General features: G+C 38.2%; 2 pseudogenes across 1 annotated transcript; one reads left to right on the top strand and one right to left on the bottom strand.

Annotated features, from left to right (window-relative positions):
- Positions 1 to 508: 508 nt before the first annotated feature.
- LOC147520652 ((+)-piperitol/(+)-sesamin synthase CYP81Q1-like) lies at positions 509 to 2084 on the bottom strand (annotated as a pseudogene). The gene is made up of 2 exons (XR_015212751.1): positions 1610 to 2084; positions 509 to 1306 (listed from the first exon to the last, which is right to left on the bottom strand). The product of XR_015212751.1 is annotated as a (+)-piperitol/(+)-sesamin synthase CYP81Q1-like (transcript).
- Positions 2085 to 2705: 621 nt separating this feature from the next.
- On the top strand, positions 2706 to 21710 carry LOC147520651 (histone-lysine N-methyltransferase, H3 lysine-9 specific SUVH5 pseudogene; annotated as a pseudogene).

The raw sequence follows: 21710 nt of genomic DNA, 5'->3' as shown, positions 1-21710 counted from the left end.
CACGTTCGAGAGAGAGAGAAAAAACAAAGAGGTTCTCACTGTCTCTCACTCGTAAAAAGTGACAGTCCCAAAGCCAAAGCAGAGAGACGAACGCTTATTTTGGGACTAGGGATCCCATAATAAAAGGCGGGAAAACCCTATTATTATTCTATAAAATAACTAGTCTCACAATCTCCACCTTCGCTGTATCTACACTAATAGCTGCACATGGCATTTGTGGTGGTTCATAGTTCATACTTTACAGAACGGTTGAAACTTGATACTATCTAAAGCATCTATTTGACGCTTTGAACCATATATATAGGGTTCTGCTAAAAAAATAAGCTTAAATTTGATAAATAATGCCGATGGTACATGATAAATACTTTTCAAAAAAAATATAATAATTTGATAAAATAAGGTACCCTTGAACGAACTTGCACATGGCATTTGTGGCCGACAATTGGCTTGGGCCAAGTAAGGTCATGTCCACAGTCCATACACATACATTATTTTGTTTTAAAGGAAATATGAAACACTCGAAATTTAGCATTGAATAAGATCATCAATGCATCATTGATGAAATAGGATACACATTATACATTATCGGAATAAAAAGGATACACCTTATATCGATTTTTAACTCAACCTGATTGCGCCACTTACACCCCATGATAGGTAGAACAACAACAACGTACACAAGCTAAATCATAGTTTGTCAATGAAGTTCAATGCGTTTTTTCGAGGTCTGCACTTTGCCTCCAAGGGTAGAGCCTTGGGCATGGTGACCCCTAGCTCGACTCATGTCCACCATTTGTTCTCCAACTCTCTCCCAATCAAAACAATGAATCAAGGCTGCCAAAGTTAACGTTATTACCCGAGTTGCTAGTCCCTCACCGGGACATTTTCTTCTTCCTACTCCAAAAGGCATCAATTTAAACCCCACTCTTGTCCTTTCAAGCCCAAGAAACCTCTCTGGTACGAACTTAGTGGGCTCATTCCATACATTAGGATCATTTTCAATTGCCCACAAGTTTACAATTAACATTGTGCCTCGTGGAACGTTGTAACCTCCTACAATGCACTCTTCTGATGCCTCATGTGGTATCATCAATGGCCCAGGTGGGTACATTCGAAGTGTTTCCATGACGATGCTATGGACGTATCGGAGTTTTTCGACATCTGATTCATCAAGAAGTCGGCCTGGTTCCACATGGAGGTCTATCTCTTCTTGAGCTTTCTTCAATACATGAGGATTGTTAAGCAAAAGTGACATGGCCCATTCCATTGTGCTCTTTGAAGTGTCTGTTCCTGCAGCAAACAAGTCCTGCAAACAACGTGTTACCAGAACATCTCGACACTGGAAAAAACAATAATTCAAGGTTTCAAAGCACACATTTTTTTTGGGTAAAATACACATGGTTAGGCTTTCTTGGCTAACTTATAGCAAATCTATAGTTGCAGGTCCTGTTCTTTTTACTAGCATCATTTATAATATTGTAGCTTTCCAGTATCATGTGTGAAAATCTTTATAGTTTCAAAACTAGCTAATTTGGGCTGTGTTATGTTGTATTTGCTTACAACCAAGTACTAAACAACCGATAAAAACATCCCATACTAAAATACTTACCCACATAATGCCTTTTACTACATTATCAGTGTAGTGTTCGGGTTCAGCCTCTTGAAGCGACAACAGTACTTGAATCAACGGTGTTTGCTTCTCTTCTCTATCAAATTTAAGATCACTTCTCAATCTTCGATGTTCTTCTAACAAATCTTCTAAAAACTTATCTCGTTTTGCCTTCAACCCAAGCATTTTATTTTTAAATCCTTTGTCCCCACCAATCCATCTCCAAATTGGCAGAAAATCTCCAACATTTGAAACATCACTTAATCTTAGAGTCTCCCTAACAAGCTCTTGAAATCGCTTCACTTCTTCCGAATCACCCACGTGTTCACCAATCACCATAGTATCTCTTTCAAGCAATCATCCTCATAATCACATTGTATGTCAACGCAAAAAATTTGGATGTCAGTTCCACATTCTGATGTTTGCATCCTTGAAATCGCCAACCGTAAGGTATGCGTGTTTGAACTTTGGACCAAGTGGAGTGATGCAGGTTTCTAACATTCAAAATATATCCTTTTATGGTGAAGACATCTGAATCTCTAAGAAAGATGAATGAACTTTATGTCAAGAGAGACCACAAATCGCAACAATGACCCGTGATGCGGTGAACTTACAATAATTGAACTTTCTGTCACTCGTGGTCCAAAAAATACTTAAACAGCGATCGCCATAATTGATACATAAGAAGTGGTCCAGATTTCTCATAGACCAAAAAGTGAATCCCAACTGGAGATCGGCATAATTGACATCAAAGACTATTAATACTGAATAGTTGAGAATGTCCTAGTGACATATCAGATTTTTTATAAAAAAATAAATTCTACACTTTTTTTGCCGATTTCAATTGTGCCGATTTCAATTGTTTGGAGTAATTCAAAATAGATAAAAACTTCTTTCTATATTCTCTTAAAACACTTCGTTTATTCTCCGTCTCTCTCTCTCTATGAAAAAAAAAACCAGAGAAACAAAAAACCATTCTTTAATCTACAAAAAAGACTGAGCAGAAGGTGCACTGAGGTTGATAGTCAGGCGTTGGGATAAAAAGAAGAAATGCGGATGATATGGCTTCCCTCCTTTAGTTCAAACATTAAAGAAAATGGATCTGAGCTTGATTCCATTTAGTCTCAACACTTCAATCAACTTAGAAAACGGCAGTAGGTACTAAGAAAGCTAAAGATCAAAAGCTTGAGCAAGGAAACCTCTATCTGAAGAATAGAATTGACGAAAAAACTCTTGTCAGAGTTATCCGTGGATTTAAGGAGACTAAAGGTATTAAAGTTCTCCGTGATTTTAAAGAAAAGAAAGGAAGTGATATGCTGCATACAAGGGGTAAAAGGGTATCGACATACACTTATGATGGATTATACATAGTTGAAAGGTGTTGGAAAGAAAAGGGGAACCATGGGACTATGGTCTTTAAGTTTCAACTGAGAAAAATTCTTGGGCAACCAGAGCTTGCCATAAAAGAATTGAAGAAGTCAATGAATACAAGAGTACGTGAAGGTCGCTGTATAGATGATATTTCTCAAGGGAAAGAGAAGATTCCCATTGGTGCTGTGAACATTGATATATGCTTGGAGACCACTTAGAGTTTTTAACTCTCTAAATTGGTGAAAAAGCACTCAAAGTACCTTACTCACGATCTTCGTTGAGTAGAGTTAGAATAAGGATTCGAACTACCTAAAGTATAGAACAACTACAAATTGGATGTTACAATAAGGGAACTAAGGAGTAAGGTTATAATACTAGGTTTCTTCCTAACAAATATTAAAGCAAAACATTTAAGTTTGAAATCATGCACTTAAACAAAATACAAATTACTAAAAAGAAAGGTGGAGAGTTAATCCTCCTCATGTGAAACTATCATTAGTTGTTTATTTGAAAAAGTTTTGATTCTTCCTAGACTCATAGACAAGTCCCTAATGGAAAAATAGAATTGATCCCTAGCATGCATGGCTCACTTAAGAGCTCATACATGCTAGCAAGTGAAAACAAACAATGACTTATCTCTAAGCTCATTGTTTGATTCCTAACTAGACACTACACCAACTATCATTTTGGGATAGGATGTAGTGTTAGTTGTTCATCCTAAAACCTACCAAACTCACAACCAATGTTTTTCCCTCACATGAGTTGGATTAACTCCCCAAAGGAAGTTAGCTCATGATCCTTGGGACAAAGACTTATGAACTAATAAAAACTCAAAAGAAAGAGAGAGAGAGAGAAGAAAATCCACAACCAAACTCACTTCTATTATTTTTCTTAGAAGAACAAGTGTTCCTCCATTAAAACTATTACAAGCTTTTCAATAATCTCAAAACTAAAACTTACTTCTCATTTTCACTAAGGAACTAAAATAATGTCATGTGAGGAAAAATAAGTCAAGGGGAGTAAATGGAGTATCCCCCACCTTTGTCTAATTTCTTCTCCATTTGAGAGAAATCTCATTTCCTCCCACGTGAATTATCAAACCACATTGATTCATTTTTATCTACCACATTAAAACAAAGTGACACCTTGCCTTTTTTTCACTATTAACACCTAATCTAATTTATTACATGCAAGGTGTCAACTTTGCACCAATAATTTGTTATCTTTGTCTTGACATGCTCCATGATTGATGACTCATCCAATCTTGTGGCCCCGTAGTGGGTCGATAATGCGATCCGATGGCGATCCGGTATTTTGGGCGGTTTACAACTTCCCGCCTATTAAGTAGAGTTCATCATACGATTGTGCGAGCGACTCTCTTGTCGCGTTCGAGTCCCGTTCGAGAGGTAGGAGCTTTGGAAGTTTGATGCTTCAACGTGGATTTGGGAGAATTCATATATCTGCCGTTCCTCGTGCTTTATTGCGGGTTTAACCAATATTTCCATGTTTCTTCGCAAATACACGCAAAAGTATGAAAACATATTTATTTCATGATTATTAAACACATAATGAACCAAATTTATATGTCTCAATGGGGTTTCATAATACACTTTTGGGTGCTTATCACACTACCCCAAACGACACTTTGCTTGTCCTCGAAGCAAAGAAGAGACACTAAAATAGATAAGTGGCCAAAAATGTGTAGTCTAAACTAATTCTCGTTTAGCGAGCGATTGCATTGACCATATCAACAAGGCCTTAAACCCACTAGGAATTCCCTAGTGGGCCGAGTTATAACCTCGTGAGAGTTTTCGAAAAAAGATACTCACAAACTTTATTTATACTCTGGCGACTTCGATGTGAAACTTGTTTCCTAAATTAATCTCGGATATCCATACATCTCCTTAGGAGGAACGAGGATTTATTTCTTTGAAACTCAAGTTAATATGTATTCAATAATTAAAACATCTACATATGATTATTCATGCGATGAACTTTTCATTGAAATATACTAGCGGGGTTGTTTACGGATCCTTGAGAGCATACCTAAATGGGTTCTCACGGTATGTGTTGAAACACATATTCACTCAAAAATTTTCCACTCGGGGTTTTGTTAACTCCGGTTAATGCGCGGTGGGCACGTTTTCCTTACATCTCAATGACGGTCGGAGGAGCCGATGTCGATCAATCACGTCTACTACTTATTATCACACCACCCTACTCCTAATTGAATTAGAGGTCTTTATTAGGTATTGTGGGGCTTAGGTGATAGTGTACAAGAAAATGGAAATGGATAATCAAAATTCACGAGTATGAGAGAATAGGGTCTTCATATATTTATACTAGAGAAATCCTTTTTCCTTTTTCCTTCTTCTTCTGAAGTTTTTCCAACCTTGTTCTTAAGCCTCCGGATACTAAGGATTTTTTTTTTTTTTTTTTTTTTTTTTTTTTTAGAACTTAAGAACATGATTCTATTTTCCTTTTAAGCAAGCAACCCAATGGCTTAAATTTGGGACAAGTCTTTCTCTTTATTCTTTCCACATTTCATCCTATTTCTCATACTCATCACTTAGGTAGGTTCTTTTATTTGGTTTAATAGATGGGTAAGGAATTTTTTGTGGTGAAAGTGAAAGGTTTGATGAAAGGTTTAATTGGAGTGACTAGCGGTAATATTTGTAACAGTAAGAATTTTTAGCTATGTCGATCCAAAGAAGGCCTAAATTCTCTTTAGGGTTGGTTGGTGATCAAGTAAGTAGATCGTAATTTCCTCTAATCGGAAAAACTACTCCTCGTGTCATCACACACAAATCACTCATATCAAGGCTTTTGGTTAGATTCTCACGGGGTTTATAGTTTAAGTAACTAACCGTTGTTTCCGAAACTTCTTGCTATGTACAATCAATGATACTCGATACATGAATATTCATGAAAAGATGTATAAAACTATTAGCGTCGTTATTATCTAAAATTTCTTAAAACAAATCCTAATTCGGGATACTAATGTGAGATTTCTAGACAATTTTCATCATTGAAAAGGAAACAAGACTTTGTCACTAAGTACAATTATTAATATGAAAATAAAAACTATATATAGGCTACAAGATGCCTAATTCTTGCTATAGGTTTAAAGCACCCCAAACGAAATGATGCTTAGTCCTCGAAGGATCAATAATTAAAGAGAGAAAGTACACGAGAACCGTGAGCAAAATTAGGGCTAGATTCTTTGGAACCAGAGAGGTTGGAGATCATAATATATTATTCGAAAAAACAAGAAAATGTTCATAGCACACTAAACATAGCACCACGATATAATGAACCATAAGCGTCTGAAACATGAAAAACAATAACACACCAAATAGAAGGTTTAGCTAGATATTTGTACAATGGCAAACTCAAGTTTACCATCCAAAGGGGCGATGAAGGTCTCCGGCGTCCTCTTTAAGGAAATGCATTTCCTTAGCATCAGCGCCAATAGATAATAGTCGCCAAAATTTCTGCCCATTCTTTGTCTCCGATTCTCTCAAATTGGTCTTCATCTTTTTAGTCCTTTGGGTAACATCGAACATGCCTCGGTATCGGCGGGGCGCTTCCATTTAATGAAACCTCAATGGCGAATGATTACGTTTCTTTGGGCACATGGAATCCACCTTGACCCGATCATGAAAAGTAGCCGCAAACTGTGGGAAATGTGTCTTCATGATTCGGTGGCGGTGGTGATGGTAAAAGTATATACTTATCCCGAAAAGTCGAGCTCGTTTGGGCTGGAGACAACACAACCTAAAATGTTAAATAATGCATGACCACGAAGCTAGTGCATGAATACAATGCAAAAGCGACCTCATTGGCGATGAAAAATGCCAATCTCCCATAATGTTTAGGAATACAAATAACATGGCGGTCCCCATGTTCATGGTCATGCTTGCTAATGGAATGGTGATGTTAGCCATGGCACATGGCCATCTCCTTCTCGTTTGATCTCAAGACCATCACCATAAAAGTCGCGGCACGCTTGCCACCGAAAAGGAACGGTAAGAATTATGAAAGATGTCTTTGCAAGATCTGGCGGGTTAAGTGATATGGAAGGTCCAAAGTTAGAGCAAGTTGTTGTTGAGAAAACATATGAGGTGTGTCACCAACTTCGGATTGTGAATCCGTCTAAGTAGAAACCATGCGCATGGTTGAATCTTTGGTGTGTCATCCATATTAGCATAAAAGTATGCAGCCAAAACTTGGAGAATATGTTTGGTCGGGTTGAAGAATTAGGGAAGACCACCCAATGTTTGTGATGTAATCATGGAAGAGATGGCCATAGGCATTAGAATCCATCATGATAGGCTGAAAAAGGATTGCTTTCGGGAATGATTTTGGGAGGGACCATGGATGATGAAGATCTTTGTGTTTGATGAAGATGCCATAGTGGATGAAGTAATAAACTAGTATGCGACCGGATGGAAAAATGAGTATGTAAGAAAATAGACCCTCCTGTAGCACATGTTAAAATTATATTAGTCACAATGGAAATGATGACAATCCTACTAAGCATTTCATACAAAATAAAACAAAAAGATAAGATAAAATACATAGTACGACGGAAAACGTAATAACATATATGATTATATACTTATTGACTTAGTAATATCATGGATTCTGATATTGATCTAGGAGATGCATATTTTGCACCAGACTGTTTAGGTCTTCTATTTGTTAGCGCGAAGCCGTGCATCTGAAATGTCCCCTTGGTGAGCGAGAGTACAGTTTGATTTTCCATTAGGAGCGCGTGATTTTGCAAGGATTGAGAATGAGTTTCCAAGATCTCTTCCTGTTCAACATCATGAGTTGCTTGACAATCTTGGAAATCCTGAAGAGTTGTGATGATGATATTACGGCGAAGTGTAGTTCCCTCAAACCCCGATGAAGGAGTTTAATGCCGTCCATAGGATTAATAATATTCACATGGCATTTTCATCAAATAAATGTTGAAATTTGAGCTTGGGGTGTTACGCTCATCTATCGAGTATTAGGGGTCCAAAACCAACAGTGAGTAGTCTGTTTGAAAGACCTTTTTATATATGCTCTTTGAAGGGGTGTCTCGGAGAAATTCTTGGATAACTCAACGCATCATAATCTGCGTAACCAAAGTGGGTAGAGCTGCTGACCTTCTTGTTTTCTTGGTGATTACGTTCCAGAGGTGTTGGATCATACAAAAGTCATCTCTCTGAGTTTGCAAAATCCAAAGTAGGTGAAGCTGAGGCTTTGTGACTTCAGATTGGTGTGATGTACCTAACACATTATGTCCCAACCAGTGGAGCACAACACGTTGATTCTGTTTCAAAGAGCGTTGAAGAACAATGTGATGTGTATTTTCGACGTCGCCATGAGATCTGGTAGCTCATGATAAAGTTTTTCGCGGAATCAAATGATGACTCTTGAAAAAGGGACTCCTAGTTATTTATTGGGATTTGAAGTATGTCGGAGATCATGTCCTTATTCAATTCCAAACGTTGTCCATAGGCATTGAAGTAGAATCTTCCATCTTCATAACCGCTAAATTGGTAGAACATCAAAACCAATTCTCGGAATAACTAGGCTTTCTTGAATGATATAGAAGAGGCGTCCGGCCCATGACGACTGATTTCGATGTCAAAATAAGGAGAAAACCGGCCCTCTTGAAAGATTTCGGGTAGTCTTTCTCTGCCGTTATTTTTCTTGGTTGAGCCATTATTGAGGAAGGATAGTGAAAATTGTATGAATAAGAATGGCTTAAAAAGAAGAGATTTATATAGCCAATCTGGAGTCCAAGTGTAGTTAATGACCCATGTGATTATGAACGGACATCATAGGGGATCCATGATAAAGTCTTTGTCATGTCGGATATCCAAATATAATTAATGAGATTGTTTAATGTTTAGAAAATCTGGGAGGAAAGTTTCACGGGGGGTAGTTAAACTTACACGTAATTTCAGATTGATGATCATAACTTCGGTAATAGAATATGAATAGAATAATCGAGAACATCTGTGACAAGTGTTATGTGTACCTTGTAAGCGTCGTTCTCTGTGATTTTATCCATTAACACCAATTTTGGATGTATCCATTAATTTGATTTTTTACTTATTGAATTTTTTTTTCTGGCTTTCTTTGTTATGGTTTGTTTATTTTTTTATTTATTTATTATTATATATTATTATATTTTTTTATTTTTTTATATATTTTTTTTTTTTTTTTTTTTTTTTATTGTTTATATTTTTTTATATTTTTTATTATTATTATTATTATATATATATATATATATATATCTATTAGGAAGAAAAAAGACAACTAATAGACACAACTAATTAATACGGAACTTCTCCATTTAATCGTAAAACCCGTACAAATGTGTGAGAATTATTTAACACACCATACTAATATACAAAATGAAAATCAGAAAAAAAAAAAAAAAAAAAAAAAAAAAAAAAAAAAAAAAAGTTACATAGATCTAGTTATGCTGCATCGTGTTATGCATGAGTGACAAGAGAATGATGATAAACACTGTCATCACAATTAATGTGATAGCCCATTCGCGTTGCTCCTTTTCCCATCGCTCTAGTTTATTCATTATTGTCAAGAAATTGAAATTTTGTGAAGAAGAAGTTGTGAAGATTGAGAGAAGGGAATGAGTGAAAGAGGAAAGGAGAGTTGTATTTATAACTTGGTATCTGACCGTTGGGCATGTGACCGTTTGGATCAGTCCGTTGGGTTCTGACCGTTGGGCTTTGAGAGTAGGCCCAATGAATCAAGGAGCAAACTCATATTTTTGAAAGTACTATATTCGCATAACATAAATAATTTCTCATTTAAACCGTCTGGAGATACAAAATTATGAGAAATCAACCGATATATAATAATTTAGCACTAAAAAAAAATAAAAATGCAATGCATTAGGGAAATAAATGACATAGTCATTTCTAAACCAAAGAAAATAAACATCTACTGGGAATCCTCGGGTTAGCGAGAAGAAGAACCGGGTTTCTCGTCTTGACCCACGAACTTAACTTTGGAATTTGGTAGGGCGGAATGTGGCCTATAGGCTCAGAACAACCGATCTTGGAATTCTGCTGATTAGCCATCATCATTCTCTGGAATTGGCCTTGGCGATTTCTCATTTCTTCTTTGGAATTCATTGCAGGGAAGTAATCATCTCTTCTTCTGCGAAAGAAACATCCTACGCATACTAGAATTCATGTTCCTCAAGGCATCCATAGGAGTATTGATTGGTAGCATGGTATCTTCATTAAAAAGCGATCACGGTGGTGAAGGCGGAGGAGGAGGATGCGTTATCATGCTCAATGTCATCTCTAGCTCTTTTGGGTCCCGATGGTCTAAAACACAAGTCTCAAAAATTCCAAAATTCTCGAAAGACCTTGTTTCAATGAAAGGAGTAGCGACCGGAACCCTAAAGTTAAGCATAAAATTTGAGTAACAAGTACTGACAGGAGAGGACCTATTTGGCTTTGACGATTAAGTAATAATATGGCCCGGAAGTGGACCATACAGAAAGTGTGCTTCCTCTCTGTAGGATCCACGGCGAGTGCAAGAAAGTCTTGTTCCGCGTCGGGCGTCTTTGAAGTTCCAATGGCGTTGTCGCCAACCATTGAGTGGCGGCTAATTGGTTACGTCGGGCGAATCTTTACACGCAGATTCGAGCGATGTTGTACTCTCCCTCGAGAAGCGTGTCAAACATCAAATCCCTCGTGGTGGGATACTCGACAATAACGAGGTCGGGCTATCCGAGTTAATCGGAATCTGCAGCGGTATTCGAAATCAACTCCGGTGTGAGTTCACGTTCCATCCCATCCATCCGCCCGTAATCCAAAATTAAGTCACCCCGAAACCTCCATTGTTATAAAATTTCAACACCAAATCTTGAATATTGAGCTGGGATTGATGCAAAGATATTCCCACTCTCTACTTTCAATTTCCTCATCAAAAATGGGTGAAACATCCCGGAATTATATAGATTTGTGAAATTTCTCTCGACTGTAATTCGTCTTCGTGCTGCCATAGCGCGGTATAATTTAGATTTTGATGGTGCAAATAGCAAGAGGAGGTGGAGGAGGTGGTGGTCTTGGAGGAAGGGGTTGAGGTTGGTGGAGTTTGGCCAGCGTCTTGTGGTCGAATTCTATTTGGTATGCTATGCCTTGAGTGGATGGTGAGGGACCAAGATCCGTTTTTGTGGAAGAAGAAGTGAGGGGGTGGGCCGTGGGTGCCCCCGCCGGCGTGGGCTTTGTACCCGGATCTTGGGTTTTGGGTCGGGTCAAAATTTTGGCCCAAGTACAAATGAATTACAGAAATTCCTCTTATGTCGAAAAGTTCGAAATTTCAAAGCGTGGAAATTGATTCGTTTCAACTCGAATTTAACCGATGAGATATCGAAACGATCGATTATTAAAAATCCATCCATTAGAATATGAAAAAATCACATTCAAAATCTTTTTTTTTTTTTTTTTTTTTTTTTTACAACCTTAGGTTTTATTTATTTATCCTTTATATACAAATGTACAAGTCGAGAAGAACGTGTCAACAACACCGAAATCCAAATAAAACAACACATCACAAAACGGCTTAACTTCGGGCAACTTTCATGTCGGCTCTGGGTGAACCCGATCCAGCCGGGTTGTGGCTTATCCTTTATGTTTTGGGGGCCTAGGGTTTAGGGCGGTACCATCCTTGACCAATGTGCAATGGTCTAATAATAATATTACCCTTAGTACATATGGTATAGCCTCAAACCCGCCCGAAACGATCACATAAAAACTGAGCGGGGTTGGCACGGGGAATCCATTGCCCGTCTGAACTATGAAATGTCCGATGGTGCATATCCGCGACTCTCTTTGGGCACCATGCTGGGTGCTAATAAAACAAAACGTGTATATACATGTTGAGTCTTTTAACGTCAGATCCTCAAGACGAATGTGAGTCTTTTAACGTCAGATCCTCAAGACGAATGTGAGTCTTTTAACGTCAGATCCTCAAGACGAATGTGAGTCTTTTAACGTCAGATCCTCAAGACGAATGTGAGTCTTTTAACGTCGATCCTCAAGGCGAATGTGGAGTCTTTTAACGTCGGATCCTCCAAGGCGAATGTGAGTCTTTTAACGTCGGATCCTCAAGGCGAATGTGAGTCTTTTAACGCGGATCCTCAAGGCGAATCCCAACCTGTAGGAGGGACGGGACGGCGACAAAGTTTATCTGTTGGTGGTGTCGGACAATAATATACCTTATACCGCTCATCTCGGATAAAAGATCAAGACACAGGACGAAAAAGGAGTTTGGCCGGTTCATACACCACCCCATCCTTTTAAACTCGTCTTTTTCGAGCAAAAGTACTACGACCATTACCAATTCGAGATGGGTGAGATTTGGACCAAATGATGAGTTGGAGTTCGCGAGGAAGAGAATAGAAAAGGGAGGAGAAAGAAGGAGTTGAAATTTTTGGTACCCATTGTTTTCACGGAGGCACGCTTGCTTTCGATTATCGAGACATTTATACTTTCGGTTACGAAGAGTTTTTAGTGGACTAAGGTTCCGGCTTGCAACCACACACACTCTAGGGAATTTTAGAAAAAGAAAATAGAAGAGGGCCGGCTACCCTAATGGCATACTTTTCTGTTTAAATACATGGAAAGAAGTACACCAGCGAATCTATTAGTGCATGTAGACTGGATCATTGAGAAGAGTCTCTTCGACATCACGGAAGCGCAACTCATGATAATGTTTAAAGTACCGCCATTTACTTGGAATTAAGCTACCATCATTTTAGTTTTCACGAGAGATAGCCCCATAAGGGGTGGCCGGCCAGAGACGATGAAAGGACCGGACCATCGAGTTTTTAATTTTCTGGAAAAATGTGTAATCTTGAGTTGTACATCAAAACTTTTTGACCGACTTTGAACTCTTTTAGCAATATGTGCTTGTCATGCACTCTTTTCATGTTGGCTTTATAGGATTTCGAGATCATAGGCATCACTCGAATTTCCTCAAGCTCGTTTAAGCTGCAATTTTCTTTTTTTAGCTGCCATGTTAGTGTTATAATTGGGGCTTTTGATGGCCCATAGAGCCGCGGTGCTCAAGTTCAACCGGCGGATGACAAGGTTTTCCAAAAGCGAGGCGTCTGGAGACATCCCTATAGGTGTCTTAAAAGGCATTACGTATGCCCACAAGGCATCGGATAATCGTAGAACCCGATCTTTCCTAGATGGATTGGCAGTTTTTTCCAAAATGGATTTTATTTCTCGATTAGAGACTTCTACTTGACCAACGGTTTGAGGATGATCACGGAGTTGCCACTTTGTGCGTGACTCCATATTTCTTTACTAATGATTCAAAAATTTTATTGCGAAATGTTTTTCCCGTCACTAATTATAGCTTTTGGAACACCAAATCGAGAAAAATATTTTCTTTACAAACAAAACATTTGTTTTATGATCGTTAACCGACATGCCAATGCCTCAATCCATTTTGACACATAGTCAACTGCTACAAGTGGTATGTATAGGAAGCCATGAGAATTTGGAAATGGACCCATGAAGTCGATGCCCCATACATCAAAGATTTCCACAATTAGAATGGGATTTAAGGGCATCATATTACGTTGAGTAATCGACCTAATTCTTTGGCGATTGCATGCTTTGCAATGCTCATGTGCATCTCTAAACAGTGTTGGCCAATAAAACCCACATTGTAGAACCTTGGCGCGGTTTTCTTACCACTAAAATGACCACCACAAGATTGTTCATGGCGGAAGGATAATACATCGTTGTGTTCCCGGTCGGGGAATGCTGTGGCGGATTAGTTAGTCTGAACAATACTTGAAGAGGTAGGGATCATCGAAAATAGAATTTCCGCGATGGATAAAAACTTTTTCCGGTCATTCTGAGACCAAGATAAAGGAACTTCCTCGGTAACTAAGTAATTTACTATGTCGGTATTACCAAGGGGACGAAAAATAGAGTACAAGTGTTCATCACGGAAAGGAATCCGCGATAGGTTCAATGTCGATTATCAACATCAGCGACAAGTCTTGATAAATGGTGCGCAACCACATTTTAAACTACCTTTTTATCTCTAATTTGAGAGTAAACTCTTGCAAAAGGAGAATCCATCGGATCAACCTTTGTTTTGCATCTTTTTGCTAATAGATAGCGAAGTGCCGCGTGGTCGGTGTAGACAATAGTTGGAGAACCCACTAGGTAAGGATGAAAACTTATCTAACACATATACAACTGGCGAAAACTCTTTCTCGGTGGTGGTATAGTTTCGTTGAGCTTCATTAAAGGGTTTTACTCGCGTAGTAAATGACAAACCGGCTTATTTTCTCCGGCGTTGCCCTAGTGCGACTCAATAGCATAGTCGCTCGGTCACACATTAATTCAAAAGGTTTAGACCAATCGGTGGTTGAATTATGGGGCGGTAGTTAATCGCGGTTTTAATACCTCAAAGGCTTGTTTGCAACTGAAACTGAAATCAAAAGCGGCATCTTTAAGCGGGGAGATTGGTTAAAGGTCTAGCAACCTTTGAGAAATCTTGAATAAATCTCTATAGAAACCTGCGTGTCCTAAGAATCTTGCGAATGTCTCGAACTGTTTTTGGTATAGGAAGTGAAGCAATTTTTCTATCTTAGCTTTGTGGACTTGATTAGTCCTTTGAAGCGATATGTCCTAAAACTATTCCTTTAGTAACCATGAAATGACATTTTTCCCAATTAAGAACAAGGTTTTCTCTTCCTGGCGTGTAAATACTTTTTTCAAGATTTGATAAACAAATTATATCGAAAGAATCTCCATAAATTGAGAAGTCGTCCATGAATACCTCCATAAACCGTTCAACCATATCACTGAAAATATGAAGCATGCAAATGTTGGAAAGTACCGGTGCATTGCAAAGGCCAAAAGGCATTAAAATCTATATGCAAATGTACCAAATGGGCCAATGAGCGTTGTCTTTTCTTGATCGGCGAGGTCTATGACTATCCGAAAATAACCGGAATAACCATCAAAAGCGATAATAGGCATGACCCGCTAAGCGTTCGAGCATCTAATCGATGAATGGAAGTGGAAAGTGATCTTTACGAGTGGCGGCATTAAGTTTGCGATAGTCGATGCATATTAAGCCATTTCTTGGGATCTGGCGGAAATGCATTCATCTTTATCATTTAGCACAAGCTGTAATGCCGATTTCTTTGGAACTTCGTTAATGCGGGACTCACCCAAACACTATCGAGAGATAGGGTAAATAATACCGCATCTAGTAATTTTAACACTTCCTCTCGGGACCACATCTTTCATGGTAGGGTTTAAGCGTATTTGTGGTTCCGCGACGTCTTTGCATTTTCTTCAGTGTATCGCGATGGGTCCACACATTAGGTTCAATGCCTTTAATGTCATCTAGGGACCATCCAATAGCGAGCGATGTTGTTGAATGACATTAATTAAACGAGCTTCACGATCGTCGGTTAATTGTGAAGAAATAATAAGCGGGTGGCGACCATCGCATCAAAGGCATGCGTATTTTAATTCGAAGGAAGTGGTTTTAATTCAGGGGGGGGGAATTGGGTATTAAAGATTCTTGAGGAAGATCATCATCCATGTAGTAAACAGTTGATGATCATCCAAGTTACTTGACATCAACATTTGTAGGGTCAAATAATGAATGCGACTCTAATAACTCATTTACTTCTTGTGTATAATCATCATCCTCAAACTTCGAATTAAGCTAAAGGGAAGAAATCGGTACACTTCATCTTCGGAAAAAAGTTTGTAAAATACTCTTTGCGGAATCTTTGTCAACCCCCGTTAACCTCACCATCAATGTCGGGCTCACGGAAGTTGTTTCATCAACTTGAACACATTCACCTCGACCGAAAAGATTTCCGAAGGACATGGTCATGGAACCATCTCGACAATTAATAAGAGCATTAGCGGTGGCAAGGAACGGACGTCCTAAGATGATAGGAATGGAATCACATGCAACCTCGTATCCAAAATAACAAAGTCTACGGGATAGAAGAAATCTTGGACTTTTACAAGGGCGTTTTCAACAATTCCTTTTGGATACTTTATGGAACGATCTGCTAACCTGTAGAGTCATGGTGGTAGGTTTAAGTTCATGAAGACCTAGTTGTTTAAATAAATAATATGGAAGTAAGTTCACACTAGCTCCTAGGTCTAGTAGAAGCGATGGCCGTGTATTTGTCACCTAAGGTGCATGGAACCGATTGGTCTACCGAGGTCTTTGTATTTTACTATACCATTGTGTTCTGTAATAATGGAGGAAATTGTTGATGAGGAACGGCTTGTTGAGAACATTAGTTCTTCTTTTTTGTGGTGCACATATCTTTCAGAAATTTTGCATGTTTTAGGTAATAATTTTAAGGCATCGAAAAAGGTAAGTTTATTGTTAAATTTTGAAAAGTCTCTCGAATTTAAACAAAATTGTCATCGGGTTTATTCTTTGCTAAAGCGTCTTTGGAAAAGCGGTGCCTTAGGTAGAATTTGGCAAAGGGGTCTACTTGCTTGTTTCCTACATTCGGAGGTGTTGACTTTGTTGTATCGGGGGAATCTTCCGTAGGTTCATTATTAGAAATAGATTCCTTGGAACCCTCTGTTCTTTTGGTTGATTATCGGCATCGTATCGATTGTCGGCGGTTTTTCGGATCGTAGAGTAGTGATTGCATGCACCTCACCTTGGTTGGTGGTGCTTGTACCGAGGCATTAATTGGTTCAAAGGTGTGTTCTTTGGTTTAGGGTTTGGAAGCTGCTTGTGCAGAAAAACACCTTCGACTCTTTTCTTGCGCCCGATTCTTTGAAGTGATTGTTGGATAGGCGTTAAAATTTGAGGCTGTTGGTTCATGTAAGCCAAGAAAGTCTCATTTGTCCTATCCGTAATGGTTAAAGCGCAGTTGTACAACGGTAGTAGTTCTCGATTATTGCTTAGAAGTTGTTGATTATAGTTGGGATTTGGATTAAATTTGAAACAAAGTTTGGTTTGGTCGATAATTAGCATTAAATTATTTTGAAATTGACCTTGTTGGTATTGTTGATTATTTCCTTGGCGGTATGGAATAAAATTATTGGTAGGTCGAGCAGGTTGATTAAGCGAAACCGGGAGGAGCCCCCATTTGTTGGTTATTTTGGCCTTGGCGAAATTCGGATGTTGTCTCCACGGTGCATTAGGAATGTTGAATGCACATGCCTCCTCCGCTTGTTGAGTAGGGGAAGCATATAACAAAGGACAATATGCATCGGGATGATCGGGACTAAGACAAAGGACACAAGGAGGGTGTCAACGTTCATGGTGGTTTTGGTAGTTGATCGTTTACTTGAACCTGCAAGGGCATCTACTTTTTAGTTAGGGATTCTATCAAATTTTTATTTCAAGGGATCGGGTTTTACCTCAAAAATAGATGTGGCTTTTGTAACGGTATCCTTTGATGATCTAGGCGGCTCGGTGTTACCCGGTGTGTACCTTTTTTTAAACTTGTTTTTCAAGAAAAGTATAAGCTTCAGCTCCTTTTTGTCCATGAAGCAACCTCCGTTCATTATATCAAGAGTTTCTTTTTGATGATCGACGGACCATTAAAGAATGAGCGAACAAGGGCGCGACTTTTCTAGTTGGTGGTGAGGACATTCTAACGAAGATCGATAAAATGACTCCATGCTTCCGTAAAAGGATTCATGAGGATTTTGACGGAAGAATTGAATTTTACGAAGCATTTGAGTTGTTTTCTTCGAGTGTAAAACTGAAGCATAAAAGCTTGAACTAGTTTATTCCATGTGTCTATGGATTGTGATTGTTGTCTGCTAGCCGATTGATGCTTTTCCGCTAAAGTGAATGGAAACGGTTGAAGCAAGAGTTGTTCCTTAGAGGCTGGCGGATGATGAAATGTTGTTGCCACTTGTTGAAGTCTACGAAGATGATTATGCGGTTTTAGTGCTCCAAACCATGATATATTGGTAACAAAAACTGAAGGCGTTTGGTGGGATCACGAAAATCACCGACAATGTCCTCAAGTTTAATCGGGAAGAAGGTCCTTCCTGTAATGCGATATAGAAGTCGAGAGGGGCTTCTCTGCTGGGTGGAGGATCGTCGGCCATAATGGCGAAGTTGATGGCGGCGAAGGATTGTGATGAAGGTAATTAGCGAGAAGAAGAACAATTTTTATGTGAGAACTTACGCAATTGCTTATCGTATTTTTTTTCGACGATAGGGTTGTTCAATTTCTTTAGTGGAACCGGACCTTAATCTCATGCAAGCATAAAATTAGATCTAACTTACGAAGGAATTATGAGGACTCGAATTTTATTATTATCTTAAGCATTAGGGTTGAACAACATATGCCTAAGGCTGCTGCTAACGAAGCTTGATGAAGCTAGGAATCGTGTGCATAAACCAACGGCCAGTCACAAGATAGATATGAGGGAGGATTTCCGTGCAAGCCGCGGTTCTAATTAAGTAACCTCAATCTTTCAAGTTTCCTAGACACCATTGGAATATGATTAAGATTTATGGAATTAAAATTTATGCAAAGGTGGTATTAAATTAATTTTAATTTAATTTAATTTTTTTTTTTTTTTTTTTTTAAAATTTATGCAAGGTTTAAAATACAAACATACAAATACGATCTACTCATACAATACTAGGTGCGTAGCATGTGAAAGGTACTTTACTCATACGTATAGCTATACGAATAGGCAAGCTTGTGTCATCGATAAATATTTCCATACGTACAGGCAAATATACATCAGTAATACGTATATGTACGCTAATTTGTAAATCGATATTACGTAAATGTATATCAACAATAACAATGAATTTGAATCACTCATACGTATCTAAATACCTTAGCATCACTGAATACGTTATACATCATGCGAGAATAGATGACAAAACTAAACATGCAAAGTATTATACCCAAACTAAAATCTCGACTCTTGTATTGCATAATAAATCGATTTCGACAATACTCATTGAGATTGCGAATGTCCTATAGAGAGCGACTTTACCCGTGGGTTTAGAAACAACTTACCCAACTAAGATTTTAACCCTCGTTGGAATGTTCTCCTCTTTCTTGACAAAATCGACATATTAGACAATACCATATGCGTTATCGTCGTGAAATATCAAACATTTAACAAGCAACATTTATCGTAGAAAGACATATACCCATGCAATACAATACCATTAATATGTAAATATACATTCATATGCAATTCATGTCCGTGTAATCGTATATAAATATTTACGGTTATCTGAATTTGATTCATGCATAATTCGAGGCTAAAGCTTAAATAATAATCCATAAATTTTTCCTAATACTATATACATGGCATACATGCAGAAAAACATAATAATAATAATATAAATAAATTACAATAATACTTGAAAATTGGAACCTCAGTGGCTTCCGCGTTTTAAAAGATCTTACAAACGTTTCAATTTGTCGACGCGATTAATCCCAAAGGATTATCGAGATTTTCAGGTACAAGGTATGATATTTAGGCCTGGAAATGGATCAATGTAGATCTGTAGATGCTGCTGGTTGAACAAGAGCAAAAACTGACGAAATTCACCCGCGGACGCAGGTCCCACTCGCGCACGCGACTCTACACCCCGCGACGCTTGTCCGATTTTCGAACCGCCCAAATTTTCTCGAGAAGTCTTATAATCTTCTAGAGTTTTGTTTCCCAGTCCTAACTTTTTGGAACTGCAAGTGGAACGCAAAAATTTTTTAGCGAAACGTGTCTTTTTAGGTGGTAAAAAAAAAAAAAAAAAAAAAAAACAAAAAAAAGGTAAACGAACGAAGAGGAAAGGATTGAAGAGAATGGGGGTTCCCCCTTGATGCAACTTCCGATCTTTAGCACACGTTCTATGACTTTAGACCGGCAGCGGCGCCATTTGATATATGCTTGGAGACCACTTAGAGTTTTTAACTCTCTAAATTGGTGAAAAAGCACTCAAAGTACCTTACTCACGATCTTCGTTGAGTAGAGTTAAAATAAGGATTCGAACTACCTAAAGTATAGAACAACTACAAATTGGATGTTACAATAAAGGGAACTAAGGAGTAAGGTTATAATACTAGGTTTCTTCCTAACAAACATTAAAAGCAAAACATTTAAGTTTGAAATCATGCACTTAAAACAAAATACAAATTACTAAAAAAAGAAGGTGGAGAGTTAATCCTCCTCATGTGAAACTATCATTAGTTGTTTATTTGAAAAAGGTTTTGATTCTTCCTAGACTCATAGACAAGTCCCTAATGGAAAAATAGAATTGATCCCTAGCATGCATGGCTCACTTAAGAGCTCATACATGCTAGCAAGTGAAACCAAACAATGACTTATCTCTAAGCTCATTGTTTGATTCCTAACTAGACACTACACCAACTATCATTTTGGGATAGGATGTAGTGTTAGTTGTTCATCCTAAAAACCTACCAAACTCACAACCAATGTTTTTCCCTCGCATGAGTTGGATTAACTCCCCAAAAGGGAAGTTAGCTCATGATCCTTGGGACAAGGACTTATGAACTAATAAAAACTCAAAAGAGAGAGAGAGAGAGAGAGAGAGAAGAAAATCCACAACCAAACTCACTTCTATTATTTCTTAGAAGAACAAGTGTTCCTCCATTAAAACTATTACAAGCTTTTCAATAATCTCAAAAACTAAAACTTACTTCTCATTTTCACTAAGGAACTAAAATAATGTCATGTGAGGAAAATAAGTCAAGGGAGTAAATGGAGTATCCCCCACCTTTGTCTAATTTCTTCTCCATTTGAGAGAAATCTCATTTCCTCCCACGTGAATTATCAAACCACATTGATTCATTTTTATCTACCACATTAAAACAAAGTGACACCTTGCCTTTTTTTTCACTATTAACACCTAATCTAATTTATTACATGCAAGGTGTCAACTTTGCACCAATAATTTGTTATCTTTGTCTTGACATGCTCCATGATTGATGACTCATCCAATCTTGTGGCCCCGCATAGTGGGTCAATGTGCAGTCCAGTGGCAGTCCGGTATTTTGGGCGGTTTACAACTTCCCTTCCTATTAAGTAGAGTTCATCGCCGATTATGCGAGCAGCTCTCTTTGTCGCATTCGGAGTCCTGGTTCGAGAGGTAGGAGCTTTGGAAGTTTGATGCTTCAACGTGGATTTGGGAGAATTCATATATACGCCGTTCCTCGTGCTTTATTGCAGGTTTAACCAATATTTCCATGTTTACTGCAAATACCTGCAAAAGTATGAAAACATATTTATTTCATGATTATTAAACACATAATGAACCAAATTTATATGTCTCAATGGGGTTTCATAATATACTTTTGGGTGCTTATCAAACATAGTGGACAATGAAAAAGCCCATCCTTTTGAATATATAACCAATATGACATATCCTTTGCGCTATAACATTTCCCCTCCAATGGGATGCAGATGCACTAATGGTTGCTCTGATTCAGTGAAATGCTTATGTGTTGCTAGGAATGGTGGAGAAATTCCATTCAACCATGATGGGGCTATTGTGGAAGCAAAACCCCTCATTTACGAGTGTGGTCCTTCTTGCAAATGTCCCCGTCATGCTATAACAGAGTCGATCAACATGGCATTAAGTTTCAACTTGAGATTTTTAAAATCAATCAAGGGGTTGGGGTGTTAGATCCTTGAGACCTAGCATTTCTAATTGA

The sequence above is a fragment of the Coptis chinensis genome, chromosome 2 (assembly GCF_015680905.1).
Source record: "Coptis chinensis isolate HL-2020 chromosome 2, ASM1568090v1, whole genome shotgun sequence".
NCBI classification, from domain to species: Eukaryota; Viridiplantae; Streptophyta; class Magnoliopsida; order Ranunculales; family Ranunculaceae; genus Coptis; species Coptis chinensis.
The sequence above is the reverse complement of the archived record's forward strand: the minus strand, read 5'-3'. Positions and strand labels throughout refer to the sequence as shown.